General features: G+C 54.4%; 1 long non-coding RNA gene across 1 annotated transcript; it reads left to right on the top strand.

Annotated features, from left to right (window-relative positions):
- Window positions 1–301: 301 nt before the first annotated feature.
- On the top strand, window positions 302–11060 carry LOC121041969 (uncharacterized). Its single transcript, XR_005795937.1, has 3 exons — window positions 302–774; window positions 8413–8532; window positions 10779–11060. It is a non-coding gene; the product is annotated as an uncharacterized LOC121041969 (long non-coding RNA).
- Window positions 11061–12860: the final 1800 nt, after the last annotated feature.

A 12860-nucleotide genomic window follows, 5' to 3' on the forward strand; every position in this document is an offset into this window, starting at 1 on the left:
AGCTTTGCCCTCCAAATGCCCATCACCGGATGCCACATCTCGGGCCACAGCAGGTATTTCCCTGGAGAGAGGACAGTGAAAACTTGGAAGAGGAGAGCTCTTTATTATTCAGAATAACCACACTATTTAATTTACTATTAATAATAGCTCTTGAGTCAACCTTCTCCTGAAGAGAAATGAGAACTGAAAGAATGGCCCTGTCTTGGCGGCCCCCGCCCTTCTCCCTCCCCGCCTGCCTCCCTTCCTTAGAATACTGGGAACTCAGTCACGAACGATTGTGTTGTGCCGTTTGGGGGTTTGCAGTGGGAGGACTGAGGCCCAGCGGTGAACCTCTTACCTTCCTCCCTGAACAGCCCTGCTCTGCTGGTCCTCTGTGGGGACCATGGAGGGGTCGTGGGGCCGTGGAGGCCACCACCCCTCTGCTGTCAGAATTCTGGAGGGAGAGTATGGCTTCTGTCCTCTTAGACTGAGCCAAGGGAAGAGGCCAGGGGGCCGTGTTCCAGCTGAAGCAAAGGCAAATGTGGACCCAGCAATCCTTGTCTTAGCGCTGCTGGGGGCCATATGGGCCATAGGTTGGGATGAGGGATCAGGGCCCCATCCCCTGCCCTCTGCATCCAGTAGGGGCGCAGTGTCAGAAGGAGCACACCCGCAGAGGAGCAGAGCCAGGGAGGAGACCAGAACCCGTGCCAGAGGAGTATGTGACTTGGAGTTCAGAAGACCCAGGGGGACCTGAGAACTGCCTTCGAGGAAGCAGAGGGATTTGTTTTCTCGACTGTAAGTCTCCACTGAGGGCTACTCTGCCAGGTGCTGGGAGTGTATGGCCCCAGTCCCTGTGGGGGTCCCAGAGTGGCAGAGGCGGTGGGCAGGAACATGTTATGTTTATAACTAATGCTGCTGCAGGGAATGCTTTAGGGACGGGGCCACGTCGTCCTGATGGGAGTTGTAGGAGACAATCAATTGGCCTGATTCGGAGCTAGGGGGTTTGCTGGCTCCCTGAGGCAAGGATGCAAAGACTCCTCTGGAGTTGAGTTTGGCCCTTCGGTGTTTATTCAAGATGGCACCCGGGCTCCTGGGCGCCCATTGTCCTTGACTCTGCTTCCTGAATTAGGGCCCCCGTGTGGCCTGGGCGGGGGACGAGTGGCCCACTGGGCTGACCTCCCAGAAGGCAGGGGTTGCGTTTTCCCTTTCTTCTAACTGCCCGACTACCCAGAGCTAGAAGACCATGGTTGCCCGTGGGTTGTGGGTTGAAGGTCCCGGGCAGTAGAGCAGCATTCTGTCCCCCATCCTTGAGAGAGAGATAGCCGTCAGCTTCCTCTCCTCTCCCGTCCCCCTCTTCACGTGGGCTGAGTCCTAGACATCTTTAGGTGATTGAAGACTGCTTTGTAACACTGCCACGGGGTGGATTCAGACTTGTTGATGTGATACTTGAGCTTTCTTAGTCTGCCAGAGCTGAGTTCCATGTACCTGCACACACACACACACACACACACACACACTCCTTAACACGCATACATGCCGGCTCTCATTGTGAGGGCCCCACTCTTTATTCAAGCAGCGGTCTCGGGTGTCTGAATGGATGCTTGAAGACTCCCTCTTTGCAATTAACACGCTGCTGCAGTATTATTAGCCTCTGATAGGCAGGTCTGCCTTTGCCAGAGACTATAAATATGTGGGGCCAATGACTCAGCAAATCTGTTGCTACTTTTCTTGCAGATCCGTGTGGATCTGTCTGTGTACACCATGGCCCCCTCTCCCAGCAGCTCCCATGGCTTGTATCCATGGAAACGCAATCCTCCCAACTACAGTACTCTGGCTGACAAACACCGGGAGTCTCCCCAGCCCCCTACCCACTTTGCAGAGGGAACGTGGACCTGGAGAGCTCCCGGTGAGCAAGAGGGTGGCCCCGATGGAGGAGGTGGCACTTTCTCAGTTGCTTTGAAGGTCTAGGCAAGGCTGGCCTCTAACCGCCCCACCCCTGCAACTGGTCTGTGGTCGCGGCTCTGTCACCTGTTCAAGGCAAGTGGCCTGGTGAGGGAGCCCTTCCTGAGGCCTGGGCCCTCATGGGAGGGAGATTGGCAGGGCAGTTCCTGGGAGCCGTGGGTGGTGTGGCAGGCCTGCTGCCCTTGGCAGTGGCGGGCGGGGGGTGGGGCACCAGCCACTGGGAGAGGGAGACTGGGAAGAAGGGGAAGGGGCAGTGACTAAGAGAGGGGGAAGCAGATCATATTTGGTATAAAACCTTGGGGCATGGGGTTCTGTCTCTTGACCTTGACTTGGTCAAGCAAAACCTGTGGGATGGATGAAAGAGCATGAGCTCTGGAAGTCCTTCCTCCTTCCTTTCCTTCCACAAATATTTACATTTGCTTACTCCGTGCCAAGCCCTGTGCTGGGCATGGGGGTGCAGAGATGAACTGAAACTAGAGCCTTGTCCTTGAGGACTACGGTCGGGGAGGAGCAGACAGACTCAACACCGGATCAGGGAGCTCAGGTGTTCTGCAGGTCAAGAGAGAGCAGCGGGCCACAGCAGAGTGGGCAGAGCCAGCTGCGGGGCCAGGAGAGGCTTCCTCGGGGAGCCGCAGTTCACGGAACACGCCAGGAGGATGAGGCAGGGTGCTTAGGAGGCAGAGTGGGCATCCCACGTAGATGGTAGCCCCGGAGAGCCGGTTGGTGAGACACACATAGAGCTCTAACTCTGGCTCCTGTTCGTGGTATTCCCTTGAAGAGGTGACCTAAGCTTTCTGTCCTGTGAAATGGGAAACCACAGTACCTGCCTCACAGGGCCCAGTGAGAATTAATGCACTATCTGGCCCCAACCATAGCACATGTTTATCACACTAACTCTGTGCCAGAACCGCCTGTGTGGCAGTTACTTTCTTCCTTTTGGGGCCTGTTTACTATGTCAGATGAGGAGGCTGGGCCAGATGACATCTAGAGGTCCAGAAGCCCTTGATTGTCCCTGTCCTCAGTCTCCCCATTTTCCAAATAGGGAGAAGAGAGTTCCAATAAGTTTCAGAAGTGAAGGAATGGATCGTGGAATTATTCAAAGAACATCAGCACATACTTATTAAGCTCAGCTTGCTTTTCCTGCTTAGGGAAAACAGAGCCAGGCTGATGTCATAACTGCCACGGCCATGGATACAGAGGAGCAGGAGACCTGGCCCTACCCCGAGAACATCGCTATGGCTGGAGAAGTGGGGAGGCCTAGAGACCCTGGAATCTGAGGACCCTGGTCCTCTAAGGACCATTGGGCCCACCTCTGGCCTCCAGATCTTTGTTCTCAAAGCCCCAGGGAGGCTGGGGAGCATAAACAGTTGAAAACCCTCTTTGTTGGCTCCTGCAAAGTCACACTGACCCTAGGAGGTAACTACTGTTATTAGAGAGTTTAGGGACTGGTCACAGGTCAGCCAGATACAGGTGGCAGAGCTGGGGTATCAATCCGGGTCAGCATCATCCTAACACTCACGTTCTCTCCGTGGCTCTGCACCCCACCCTCTGGGACTCTGGTAAACCTCCTCAAATCCTTCAGGAAATAGAGAAGCTAAAAATAGCACGTGGGATTGTGAAGTGAAGAAAGCAAGTTGCCAAACAATACATACAGGATGATTGCAGTCTTGTAAAAAAACAACCTGGTACTGATATGTGTGTATGCATAGAAATGTATATGAGCCTAAATGATCCGGAAGTAGATCCTAAATGTATATGAGCCTAAATGATCCGGAAGTAGATCCGGAAGGGGATCTGTCCTGTTGTTTGAACAGGGCTCATCTCTGGATAGAGGAGTGGTGTGAAGGGGGGGTGGAGGGGGCATGTTCCCTTACGATACGATGTGCTTCTGAATTGGTCGACTTTATCACGATGAGAATGTATTCACGTCTTACTTGTGCCATAAAAACGTCGTATCCACGAGGGCGACCCATCTCCCCATGTCCTGGGCAGTACATGTGAGGGCTGGGGCAGGCGGGACCTGGGGTGGGGGAAGGCCCTGGTTTGCGAGGGTGAGTCTACCATGGGCCCAGGTGGGCTGGTTCACGGGAACTTTTTAGACGGACGTGGCAGAGGTCTTCTGGGAGAATCAGTGTGCCTAATCTGTTTTTCAACAACCAAGAGAGCAGCTCATCTGCCCATTTTCTAGGTAGGGACCCTTAAGTCCATTGACGGCTTAGCTCAAGGTCAGAGAGCCCTACTGCTGTGGTCTGCTTGGTTAGTACGCCTGCCTAATTAGTAAGGGTCAGAGAATCACGGGCTTTATCTTCAGATGGGCCTGGCTTTGACTTTACGCGATGTCATAGATTCTCTGAGCCTCAGCTTTCCTACCTGTAAAATGAGATGGATCCACCTACCCCGAAGCATTCTTGTGAGGGTTGAATGAGGTCAAGTTTGACGGCAGCCCCGTTCACGGTCGCTCCCCAGTGATCTTCTCCTTTCTCTGTCTAAGGGATGCTGTTCTGGACTCAGCGTGGGGCAAGTAAGACATAGGCCATGGTTTCAGTCCTGGCTGAAACAATTACCATTCACTGAGCACGTGCTAGGTAGGTGCCAGGGATCGTGCCAAGGGTTATGCATACAACTCCCTTAACCCTAATTGTTAATCCTAATTCTCCTCCCTACCTCTGAGATAGGTGCTACCTGTTGTTGTCCCCACTTGACAGATGTGGGGGTTGAGATGTCAAGATTATGCCGAGCTTGTAAAAGGACGCAGAGAGAAATCCACCTTTTCCTATTACCGAGAAGGCTGCGTGATAAGGTATATCTATTTTTCTTAAATGTTAGGTAGAGTTCACCAGCAAAATCATCTGGGCCTGGAGGTTTGTGAGAAGAGTTTTGATTACAAATTCAAGTTTTGGGGGGAGTTTTGGGAGCATCCCTACTTTCTATTTCTTCTTGTGTCAGTTTTGATACCTTTGCAGATGTAAATGTAAGAAGATAGTAACAATTCCTGCCAGACAGGGTTATTTGGCAATGACAGGGCTTACTTACTTGTGTGTTGTAACAGAGTATACCCACTCTAGGCTTGGGACACAGGTCTCGGGGCACTGCATTTGGCATCCTGCTGTCCCCTGTCCTCCATCAAAGCAGGAGGGCCAGGTTGGGCACCTCCCCATTGGGTGTGGGGCTTGAGCTTTTCTCAAATGCCAGAGAGAGTTGCGCCAGGGCAGAAAGGCCCCAAAAGGTTGGCACCTGAGACCAGAGGGGCTGCCCGAGGCCGAGACAGCCTGGAGGGCCAGTGGAGCACTGGGGACCTCTACATCAATGGGCCCCACCGTTCTGGTTTTGAAATGCTGAGTGCCCAACTGGCACTTGGGTAATGTTTATTGAGGGAGGGAAAGGGAACAAGGGAATGAGGGCAGGGGAAGTGCAGAGGAAAGATTTATTGGTGCAGAAGAAGAAGTGGGGGTAAGTCCCTACTGATGAGGGGACCCATCAGTGGGCCCTTAAAGGGCTTCCCTCTCCAGTAAGCCTTCAAGACTAGATGGGTGCAACCAGAGGGGATGTCTCCTGCCCCTGCCCCCTCTAGGATCCCCAGCTTCCAAATCTGAGTCCTGGAGTGGGTGATTATAATCATCAGCTCTGCGAGGTACCCCCATGACCGGCCCTCCAGCTCCAGAGTCTAGGCAATGGGGGGGGGGGGTCTGCCTCATACTCACCTTGACTCTCCTTCCTCACCAGATAGCAGGGCTGAATGGGGGTGTGGGCAGAATGGCCACAAAGAATCTGCTTTGCTGTGTTGGCTCCAGGCTTGAATCCCCTCCCTGCTCTGTGAAGCTAGGCCCAAGCTGGAAGAACCCACCCGAGTCCAGGCTTTGGGGATTGCTCCCGGGGATCCCTATGCAAGGATGCCCTAAGTCCTGTGACAGCTTGACACCACAGAGCTGCTCCACGTGGCATTGGGATCTTTCAGAGAGCTCCACATCTTTGGAACAAATGAATGAGCAAATTAACGATGGCTCGCTGAACGATGAACACCTACATTGTACCAGCACATTGAGATAAAAAGACACCTAGTCCAATGAGGGAGGCTAACACACCCATGCCACATTCTACCTTTGGGTGGTAAATGCAGTGCTAAGAGGGGCCCAGGGTATTGTGGGGGCACAAAGGAGAAATGTCTAATCCACATTGCAGGGAGGATGGCGGCAGGGAAGGGGGCAGCAGTGATTTCTTGGAAGAGATGGCGAAGAATAAACGGGAGGCTGCAGGGAGGCTGGCGGAGCTGGGAGAGAGAGCAGGGAATAAGAGGTGTGCGGGCACCATACAGGGGGGTGAGTCCTGACCTTAGTCTGTTAGTGAAGTTACCGATGGTCAACACTCAGCCTTATTTCCAGGGCACTTCCTGCTCCCAGAGGGTCTTGGACTCACAGTGCATTGGAAGTTCAGTGACCCGACCTCCCTTGCAAGTACCAAGGTCAGGGGAAAGAGATCCTTTTTTTTTTTTTAATTTCTTAGAGAGAGAGAGAGAGAATGTACATGTGAGCAGGGGAGGGGGCAGAGGGAAAGAGGGAGAGAATCTTAAGCAGGCTCCACATTCAGTGCGGAGCCCGATGCGGGACTCAATCTCGCGACTGTGAGATCATGACCTGAGCTGAAATCAAGAGTCAGACGCTTAACTGACTGAGTCACCCAGTCACCCCGAGAGATCCTTTTCTGCATAGGCTCAGCATTTCTAACTGGGGGAGGGTGGTATAACAATTAAGGATGCATATGGCTATAAGAGATAACCTAAAAAACACTGTCCTAAGACACAAAGGGGGCGGGAAGGTATTTGTTCCATACAGCAAGCAGTTCAGGAGTGGGCAGTCCATGGCTTGTGTGGAAGCTCTGGGCCCCAGGCTCCCCTCTGCCAACTTTAGTGTGAAAGTCTTTGTCTTCATGTTCGTTGCCTCATAATAGCAGGATGGCTGCAGCAGCTCCAGACCTCTGTCTACATTCCAGGCAGAAAGGAGATGGAAAGGCTAAAAGGAATGCCAGTTCTGCACCTTTAAAAAAGAGCACCCGGAAGCCCCACCCAGCGCTTTACTTGCATCTCCTTAACCAGAAGTGGGTCACATGGCCATCTCTACACCAGTCACTGAAGGTGGCTGGGGAGAGAGGGGTTATGAAAGGGCTTGGGTCAACCAGCCAGCAGTGTCAGCTCCCCTACCCAACCTCAGATGGAGGGCAGCTCCACTCTGGGTCCGGTGAGACACCTCCAGGGCTGGGCATCAGAAGGCCTGTGTGACCTTGGGCAAGTCAGTAAACTTCTCTGGGCCTTTAGTGACACCTTGTGGCAGCATCTGCTTGAAACCATGGTGCTTGGATGAAAAAAAGAAAAAGAAAACAAACCTGTATTTCCGCCCCGGTGTCCCTTGTGCCACCCCCGGGGCCTGTCTCACCTCAGAGCAGAAGGGCAGGCTTCCAGCACCTTTGATGCAGCCCTTCTCCGTTCCCTGTCCTTCCAGTCACGTGATTTAACCACACCAAAGTGAGCCGGCTTCCCCAGGGAAGTGGTCACAGCTCAGTCCTCAGACAGCTCAGTCCTCTAGTCCCGGGGCTCTGACCTGTGTGGTACTCACATCAGTTCTGGGAGCAGGATGTGAGAAAACCTCCCCATTTTCCAGAAAGAGAGAGTCCATAGCTGAGTGAGGTTACTGCCTGGGTTACCAGCCTCTCAGCCTCCCATGCTCTGCCCCTTCTCTGATGGGTGTAGGGTCTCGCCTAGAAGTAGTCAGTTTCCTTGGTGTGCATGTGTGCATGTGCACACGTGTGTGCACGTGCATGCACGTGTGCGTGTGTGCACACGTTCAACCCAAACGCCAGCTGTGAGGCAGGGCCCTGGTGTGTTTGGCTTTTGAGATCTGTGCCCATCCCGGGTGGTTGTCAGTGCTCAACGTTCTCGGCTTCCCTTCCTGCCCCACGAGACCAATGCCCTCCGCTCTGATCCCCACCATCCAAACCTGCCCCTCCCCAGAGGTGTGCTGGTTAGGAGGGATCCAATAAAACCGCTGCTGGAGGCAGCTGTTCCTGACTAATAAGGGTGCCCAGAGGGGACTGACAGGTTGAGAAGGGCCTTCCAGGCCCACAGCCAAGCGCTAATGGTGGAATTTAAAACCAGGTCTCCGTGGCCCAAAACATTTTCTCTTCCGGCCTGCCAGCCTGACCCACTGGCACAAGGAGGCAGTTTTGGGCAGGAGGGAAAAGCTGTCCTGAGCTGGCCACACTCCCACCCAAGTCACCTGAGGATTGTAGGAAGGGGGCCTGGGGCTGGGCAGCTGGTAGATCGGGCTTCGGGGACTTGGGTTTGGGGCTCTGCAATGTCTGGCCCAGCTCATATCATCAGGAAGATTAAGGGTAATTGAGTAACTGCTCTGGGCCAAGATGCTTACACTTGGAAGTTGGAGGTTGGCCTGACACCGTCCTATTAAATGTGCTCATTTCCAGGCTTTGAGAGCCCCTCAGAAGGCAGGGAACCTGTCTTTGGCTGGAAGAAACCGGTGGCAACCTTGAGCAGATCTGTTCTGACACACACATTATGTCCTTTAATGCTCTCTAGCCCACGAGGTAGGCATCGTCATTATCCCATTTCAGAGATGACGAAACTGAGGCTCAAAGAGGTGTGGCTGATTCCTACCGTACCATGTCTCGTGTCAGGGTAGCTTGCTGCCTGGGGCCAGGTGGCACAGACAATGGCATAGCCAAAGGTGTGGCACCAGCCTCTACATTATCCCCGGCCCGATCCCCTCAGGCCGAGCTCTAAGAACCATCTCCCCTGTTTGGAGGTCAGGGACCAGAACAGGCTCCTGACATTGCTGTACCCTGCCCCCCTCCACCCCATGACACTGTTCCCATGGCCTATTCTTGGTACTTGCTGCTCCTCAACTTTCAGTGGCTCCCCATCACCTCCAGGACCTGCTGTCACCCTCCCCTTTGCCCACCCTCCTCAGGACCAGGGACAACACGGCTCCACTTTTGGCCATCGGGATGCCCTGGACAGCTGGACGTCCCCCCGCTCAGCTTCCTGAGCACTAATGGGGGACCTTCAAACCGGCCTCCTGAATGCCTGTCGTGGGGGTGGGGGCACAGCCCGGGCTGGGCGCCTACCCCCTCCCTGGGCTTTGGAGAGCACTCATTATTAGCTTTCTATGTGAGCTAGGCCTTGGGGGGAAGCCAGCCTTTAGCCTTGGGTGGGAGGAAGCCTTAATTACCTTCTCCAGAAGAGGGAGAGGATAATGAGGCGCAGATGAAAATCCTGGCAAGGCCACTCCTGCCCAGGGCCCCCTCCCCACCCAGCCCCCAGCCTGCCCCCACCCCTACCTCAGCCTCTCTGGGCTCAGATGAAGACCTTGTTCCCTGGTCTACAGTGGGGCTTGGGCAGCCATGGCTCTCACGGGATGCCAGACCACAGGGACTGCCCTGTGCCTGGACCCCCCCTCCCCATTAGCACTTCTTGTTGGTCTCACCCCTAGTACTCCTACCCAATATGGAAGGAGTGGTCAGGATCTCCTAGACCACACTGGGATCCTGGGACCCCTTGGATGAGGAAGTGACAAAGTCAGATATGGGAGCTTCTGGTTTGTATGATGGAACCCTGATGGAAGGGAATCAAGTCATAGCTTTCACAGAGAAGAGTCAGTTGGGGGGTCACGGGCTGGCCTCCCACGGCTCCTGGCAGGGGCCTGCCACCTTCTTCTGTTCATTGGCCCTAGCCAGCCCTCATCATGTGCTCTTGGCTTTCAGCAGGCAGGGAGGAGGGGAAAGGGAGGAGGTAGGGAGGAGGCGTCAGGAGTGTCTGAACAAGAACACAGAGGAGAGAGAGAAGCTGGGCAGACAGATAAAGAACATCCTTACCGGGCAGACCCAGTACCCAGGATTCTTTCTTGTGGATGGCACTCAACACTGTACCGTGAGCTGGGAACACTCCTCTGCCCTTCCCCTGGAAACGTCCTCAAACTCAGTCCTGTGTAGAGACCCTAACTATGGGCTCCGAGCCCCAGTGCTGCATACAAGGCTCAGAAAGCATCTCTTAGCCTGATGCCAGCCGGTCCTCCCTGGCAGCTGGCACCTCCAGGGCAGGATCAGTGGAGAGGGGCCTGAGGGATCGCCTGGAATAGTGCCCACCCCTATTCTGGTGCCTGACGTCCCCATGCCCACTTAGTGCTACTGCTTTTCAGAGAGGCAGCCTGGGCGGGGGGGGGGGGGGGGTGCTGGGGGCGTGCCACTTGGGTCCCTTTTGCCGCTGACTAGTTTTGTGATCCTGGGCAAGTCACTTTACTCCTCTAAGCCTCAGTCGTCTCATCTGTGAAATGGGGATTGTAACGGTACAGGGTTGTCATGAGGTTTAAAATAAAACCGTGTAGGTAACCGGCTTAGCATAATGCCTTGCGTGGGGCAAATGCTACCTCGTGTCTGCTATTAGTATGGTTGTGGTGGTGAATCTCCTTGGGCAGTGTTTCTCAACTTCAAAGAATTCCAGCCTCCCTTGTGGTAAACATAGAGACCTCAAACTCCTCCCTTTAATGGTACAGGATTAAAATGGCAAAGAAATAAAAGTTCGAGGCCAAAAACAAATCAAAGTGCTTATATGGAATATGTTTTTTCAAGTGAAAGAACACCGCCCCCCCCCACACACACACACAAATGAGGTTCACTATGGGGGGTGGGAGGTAAGAATAGTTTGGGCTGGATTTGTGGGGCCCTCGGGCCAACCAGAGAGAGACCTGGCAAAGGCCTGGGAAGGGAGGACAGCAGAGGCCCCGGAGCCCAGGGCGGCTCCCTTCTGGAAGGTGCCTCTCTCCCCTTCCTCTCAGTGGCCTCTGGATCCCAGCCTGGCCTCCCAGCTCTGACAGCACTGACTTTGAGGCTACAGAGGGAGCTCTTTGGAATACAAATACCTCTGGACCCTCCTGATCCCAGCTGGTGCCCCATTCTCATGCTAATACAGAGAGTTTGCCAGTAGCTCCTAGAAGAATTCGCTGCTGTAGGAAATCCACCCCAAGCCTTCCTCCTGGCCACCGGGACAGTGTCTCTGGGGTCCTTTCCAGCCTGGCCTCCTGGTACCCAGCACTGGGTTCCGGCCCCACACCCAGCAGTCCTGGTAAGTTCCCTGGTGGGCTGGGTAGAGTCCACAGCTCCTGTCGTCCATTGAGCTGGCCGGTAGCCCCTTCCCAATCTCCCCATGCAAGTAACAATCCGCTTGACCATGACACTCGCCTCACCTCACCCTGCTTGTGCCAAAGGTGCTTCACGCACCTCAGTTCGCTCCTGTAACGCTCACCGAGCAGCCCGTGGGAACGAGGCTCACAGAGGAAGGCTCTTTGCCCCCCACTCTGCAGCTGTAGCTTCAGGATCCAAATCCAGGGTGTGCACCCCAGGACTCCAGCTCCTAGACCTTTTGGCTCCACACTAGGTTCACGGGCTGGTGGCATTAGAGACCCGGTGAGATGCAAGGTGGCACCAGGGAGGCCTGGTAACTAGGTGAGGGAGGTGGGATCTGACATAGGCCAAGATGGAGGCCCTGGGAGGTCGAGGCATAGGCAGGACCCAGGTGTCTGAAAGGGGCCCAGGGAGGGTGGCTCAGGTCCTAAAGGCCCAACCCAGGTCATGCTGGTGGGGGAGGGGCAGGCGGAGCTGGGCAGGAGCTCTTAAAGGAGCTGACATGGATTTTAGTAAGGTGCTCTGCTAACGGCCTACATGGTGTGCCGTGGGCAGGCCCCAGACCTGGACAACCTTCGCCTACTTCTCTCAGCTTGGTGAACTCTTACTCATCCTTCAATGCCCAATTCAGATAGCACCTCCCCTGCGAAGCCCCCCTGACTCCTCCAAGCTCACTCCCTCCTCTATGCTCCCACTTCCCAAGCCTCTAAGGCATTGCCTAAGGGTAGGTCTACCTCCTTCCCTAGCCTGGGAAGTCTTTGCTGGAAGGGCCCATGCCTGACTCACCTGCATGTCTCCAGCTCCCAACACAGGGCCTGGGCCTGAGAAATATTTATAGAATATAAATGTTGGCGTGAATGTGCAGGATGGTTCCAACGGAGAAAGCCTGTGATCTCCACTCTTGTAGGATCTCTAACAAAATGAAGCCACTTAAACCTAAGCAGGCAGGCAACACCTAGAGTGATGGATGTCTCCCTGCTTGGCACAACCTTCTCTCTGCTCATTGCTCGTTTCAGCCAGAGCCGTGGTAGATGCTTCTGGGCAAGTTTGGGTTCGCCCTGTCTTGGAAGTGTCCCTCCTCAAGCACACCCCTTGTCCCATGCCAGGAGAGCCCACTTGGCCCGTGAACAAACGCAAGCCAAAAGTGCAGGGGAACTAACACCCCGTGACAATCCTCAGCCGATGGGGAATGGGAGCCTGTGGGTAATGGCTCCAGTCCCCGCTTTTCAGGTGGACGGTTCTGGAGAGGATCCTTGGGCTCCTCAGGGGTCAAGGCGGGATGGAGCCGTACTCTCCACCAGAGAGACCTTGAGGGCATTCTGTATGCTGGCTGGTCCCCTCTCCCTGCTTGCTGTCCTACACCATCAAACTTTCTGCTCTCGAGTCCTGGTCTCAGGTTCTGTTTTGGAGAAAACGTTCATCAAGACAATGAGCTACGCAGAAGAAATTTCTTGACTGACGACTCCTTCTCTCACCGGCTCTGACCCTGATTCCTGGGGCTTCTTGTCTGACAAAACCCTATCTTAACTTCCAAGGGGTCTCTGGGGTGTGTGCGAGGCTCCGTGGAGGAGAGTTATTCAGGGAATTATTTCCTGAAATTAAACTCCACGGTCCCTGAGGGAAGGAGTGAATGGGGCCCAGTGATGCCGAGGTGGGGTGGGAAGTTGTTGGGGGTTTGATGGGAAAGCCATTGTGCTTTAATTGTATTGTGCACATTAAACCAACAACTACAAGAG

The sequence above is a fragment of the Herpailurus yagouaroundi genome, unplaced genomic scaffold (assembly GCF_014898765.1).
Source record: "Herpailurus yagouaroundi ecotype Mexico unplaced genomic scaffold, PumYag 184, whole genome shotgun sequence".
In the NCBI taxonomy this organism is placed as follows: domain Eukaryota; kingdom Metazoa; phylum Chordata; class Mammalia; order Carnivora; family Felidae; genus Herpailurus; species Herpailurus yagouaroundi.